The sequence below is a fragment of the Triticum aestivum genome, chromosome 2B (genome assembly GCF_018294505.1).
Source record: "Triticum aestivum cultivar Chinese Spring chromosome 2B, IWGSC CS RefSeq v2.1, whole genome shotgun sequence".
Lineage (NCBI taxonomy): Eukaryota > Viridiplantae > Streptophyta > Magnoliopsida > Poales > Poaceae > Triticum > Triticum aestivum.
Genome location: NC_057798.1, coordinates 62007676 through 62012525, shown reverse-complemented (window position 1 = coordinate 62012525; position 4850 = coordinate 62007676).

Here is a 4850-nt window from a genome sequence, read left to right as displayed (position 1 = left end):
AGCGACTCCACATAAAGGGCTTATAAAGTAAGTAAATAACAAGCATGCCACAGTCGGGCGTCTCAGCGACACCACATAAAGGGCTTATAAATAATTTAATCATAGTGAATATCCAGGAGGTAGAACCGTCCCAGGGATACTCAGTAATACAAATAATGTAAATGGTTAGTCCATGGTAGTAATAATCATAAGTCACAAGTCATGATCCATGTTCTGGTTTAGCAGTTTCTCCTCTGAAGACCGACACTAAGACCGACACTTGACCCATCCCAGACTGTAGTCCTTAACCATGGACACGGCTATTCGAATAGATTTAACCTCTGCAGAGGGCGTACTCTTTACCCACAAGTAACGGATTCATTTAGTCCATCGGGACTAATTCCATCTATAGTCTTTTAATTGAGAACACACCTGACCCGCACACACCAGCTTAACTTACCGGCGCCTGGAATCACCCACGACTCCTGTCAAGCAAAACTCGAAGTGGGGAGGCTACAACCTCGATTAGCATGGGATCAAATTTATATCGCGCGTTCTAAGGGGTGCCCCCCTCTCGGTCCCAACCAGAAATAGCCATGCCCCTGGACCAGGTGGCCTGCCTACCGGATGCAGCTGGTATCTTCCACCAAGGCCTCTCTGTACGGTGTGTGCCAAGAAAGGGGGTTGACAATTTACTGAACCATACCCTACCTGCGGCAGGGACAAGTGGTAGTATGAAACAAGTATGGGGGTTACTGGAACAAGACTCGGTCTACGATTGACTCAGGAGGTTTAAAAATTCCCTGCATGATATGTATAACAAATATATTTCAACCAACAGAATCACCACTCATCATACCTTACTATGCCATACCGGACATAACCGTCTCGACGAAGACCGGAGACAAGCTCATGCCTACCCAAGGTAGAGGCTTTCCCGGATTTCTTTCCGGCGGGCATGAAAGGCATATGAGGATGATTACCATCACAAGTATATCCATTTCCAACAGCAAGGAAATCTCCAATATGCATTCATGAGAATGATCGTATCACCACATAAAATAACGAGTTCTCCGTATTAAGGTGGTGTTATAATCATGTCAAACAACACACAAAAATATTATGCCACGGTTCAGAATGCTTTCCTTCAAGTTGTGGAGAGGCAGGGTGCATTCCAAAACATTTGAAAGTTTTCTCCTCCTTCCAAAAATCCTATTTTAGAAAATATTCAAATTAACCCATAGTTTCAAAACAGTACAAAAAAGTTGTCTAGTTTTTTTTCAAATAGATATGAAAATAAAGTAGGCAAAATTTGAGAAAGGTAGGAAAAAGAATCAACTCATTTGGAGTTATATTTAAAAAGTTAGAGCCAGTCAAAGTTTAGTCAAGTTTCTGGTTTTAAATAAAACAGAAAAAAAGAAAACGTTTCGAATAGATACACGTCGAACACGTACTTTGCGTTTACGCCTTCACTTAAACCACGTGGCCCGACGCAGGGTCACTGACAGTGGGTCCAGGGGGGCCACTGGTTAGGTTTCACCGGTCGCCCCCGCCTCCTTCCTCCTCTGGCCGAACAGAGGCGGGGCTCCGGCGATCGTCGCCGGTGATTGGCGGCTCCTCGCGGGCTCTGGAAGGCAGGGATGGATCCGCCAGTCCGGGGCAGTCCTCCAGGTGGTCGCTAGGGTGGTGGGGGCGAAGGGAGTCGCCGGTAGTGATTTAGTAACATCACATGTCATCCCCAAATTTTGGTAAATTTTTTAAATGCATTTATCAAATGGTTGCAGTGCAAAAGAGGCCCTAAAACTTATGAGAAATCATTTAAAAGAATAAAGCTCAGGAAAAACAATTATGCAAATAAATCCACTAATAAAAGAATTGTTTTTCTTGGGAGGGTATACAAGTCCAATAATTTTTTTGAAAGTTTTAACTTTGGAGGAAAACTCCACAATATAACGAAAAGATTAGCTCTGAAGTCAAAAGATAAGTTCCACAAATAAAAATTTAATTTCTTGGCCAAATTTTAATAAAGAAATCATGGTTAAATTTTTGGGGTGTTACAACACTACCCCCCTTAAGAAAAATCTCGTCCTCGAGATTTGCTAGGTACTATTTTGAAAAGAAACTACTTCTACAAAAAAATATCACCAAAAGGACCATCATTCTTATGCAATTAAAACGTGGCTATAGTAAGTGGGCAATTAATGGTGTAAAACTACAGTGTGAAATACTGGCGTTGCGCGGAAAAATCTACGAAAAATTCTAGTGTTAGATACAATAAAATTTTGATTAAAAAATCTAAATTACTAAAATATGCTGGTCGTACCCAAGAGCACAGTGCTCTCACTGGCTGATAGGTGGATCCGGGGCCCATTGTCGGTCTCTTCCTCTACCTGTGGTTCTCTCTTCTCCCTCTCTTGCGCGCGCTTTCTCCACCGGCGACGGCTAGCATGTAGGGCATCTAGGCCGTACTGCGGTGGTGCGCGGCGTGCTAGCTGCCGGCGCAGCGTGCACTCACCTCGCGGGCCAGTGCGCTGTCGGCACTGCTCGCGGATTCGCCTCCGAACACCGGCGATCGAGCGACGAGTGGCGCTGGTGGACTTCGCCCACCGTACACTGATCTCGAGCTATAAAACGACCGAGGTGCTCCTTTTTTCTTCCTCACACCTGGCCTCGCTTCTCCTTCTCCTTCCTTCTCCTTCATTTCTGTTTGCAGGAGTTCGATACGAGGCTCTAATGGCGGAGGTGATGCTGGACTGGTACGTGATCCTGATGTGCCGAGGGTTGGCGGCGTTGCTGGGGTTCTCTGTGCTCTTGTGCGTGATGATCTTTGATGATCGTCGTGTTGCTGCCGCTCGAGTGTTAACTCTCCGCAGTGGCGGCGATCACGAGGATTAGGTGCGGTGTCAGGGGCTAACTGTTGTCCGGGTGCCAGAGGTAACTTGTACCTGAGTAAACGCCCACTAATCTCTCCTAGGCTGTACGCGCTAGGGAGGTGACTAGTTAGGTGCAAAATGTATACGGGCATTTGCAACTAGTGCATGTGGTTGAGTGGTTGTGGAGGTGTGTCTGCTGTTGTGGTGCTGCATGAATAAATGTTTATGTCGTGAAGAGATATACGCCGCAGCGACTTAGGAAAAAAATCTCACTTCAGAAATTTACCGAGAGTGGAAACAGTTAGTAAAAATTAACAGCAGTAAAAACCACTCACATTAATTGAAACTGAAAATTTAATTCATCGCACAAATTTTGATAGCACGCATAAATTGTAACATATAAATAAAAACTAAGACAATAAACATAACAGTGATGTCTACAATGACAATGGTAAATGGACAGGGTCCTGAGGAAACGTCTTTGGAATCGGGGCACACTCTTCTTCTATCGGGGGAAGCGGATTGACTAGTCGATGAATGTGCCTCTCCTGGTCGGGCCTCAGTGGTCTGCCGATGGCGATTTGAGGATTCAAATCAGCGAGGCTTTGGAGATAACCCATTACTCGCTGGGTCAAACGCTCTTGAGCGATGACATACTGGGCAAGGTTGGCCAGTACTGGGTCTCTCTCGATTCGTCCATCGGGAAAAGATGCTACTTCTCCGGGTGATGCGCGACTCAGAAAGTAATAATACCCTCGATCGCTGGCATAGGGTACCGCAAATTGAAGGCGAGCAACTGCTTCATGCGCAGCAGCTTCTATGGCCATAAGCGGAGTTGGCATAGATTCCCCCACGAAGGAAACTTCCGTTGGGTCTTGGTTTGGGTTTGTGGGAGGGATGTGCACCACTGCCCAATATTTCAAGGTGGAAGGGGTGATCCTTGATTTGAGCAACTCGTACTGGGGTGGGTGGATAGCACTCATGGTACTGTAGGTAAAGTCCCACAAATTTTTAACAAAGCTACCTGGAGTTGCCTCTGGAGTCCTCAGATAAATACTTGGGCTCGGCATGGTAAGGAAATGGCTGTGAAAGTTGTGCACAAGGTGAGGGGTACTTGGCAAGGTCACGAGGTGGCCTTTTATATAGCATCCAGGCGGGGTCTTTTACCGCGGTGAAGAGTAACTAGTCTGTCGGTTCTGCTCTACGGGGTTGGGGTCAATGCTACAGATACACATATCTCACAAAAGTGACGTATTACTGTGGGTGTCGTAGGGGTGGTTTTGGAAGTTGTGCCCAGAATAAAAAATGCAACCACAATCTATCATTCAAAACCGAGGCACACAAGCAGGATGCGTTTATTCAAGGCGATGCAAGACTACATAATTACAGGGCGTGGGCATACTGAGACTCGGTACTACTCGAGTGACTTATTCTACCTTGTTAATATCTAAGCGGGCCTGCCTTGTGGACGTCGAGGCTTCTCCACGGTTTTCACCGTCGGGATTAGCTGGAGGGGGTTGAGGGGCTGCCGGGTCGGGGTAGCAATGATGACCATCCCGGGGATTGATGGCCACAATCCCGCTGGAGCGTGTTCCCAAAAGGCGACAAAGCACTTCTGGGGACATCAAAGTATTCTGGTCGATGGCTGGGGCAGACCTCAAGGACTCGATCGGGTGTCCGAACAGCACGGCTGGGTTGTTGGCGTCGGGCTCGTCTTCTCCTCTCGCCGGGGCTCGGCGAACCAGCTCTCCACAAGCTGCGATCAGATCAAGGGTGATTTGATCAAACAGTTCCTCTAGTGCACCTACGTAGCGCACTAGATGTAACAAAGCAGGATCCGTCTCGTGATCTCCGTTGGCAACTTGGGGTGTCCTACCATACCCGTCACGGCTGGGGTAGTAGTAGAACGAGCGACAGTTAACTCTGGGCGACAAGTGCTGGAGTTGCACTATAGCCTCTCGAGCAGCTAGTTGGATGGCTTGTGGCTCAAAGGAAGTT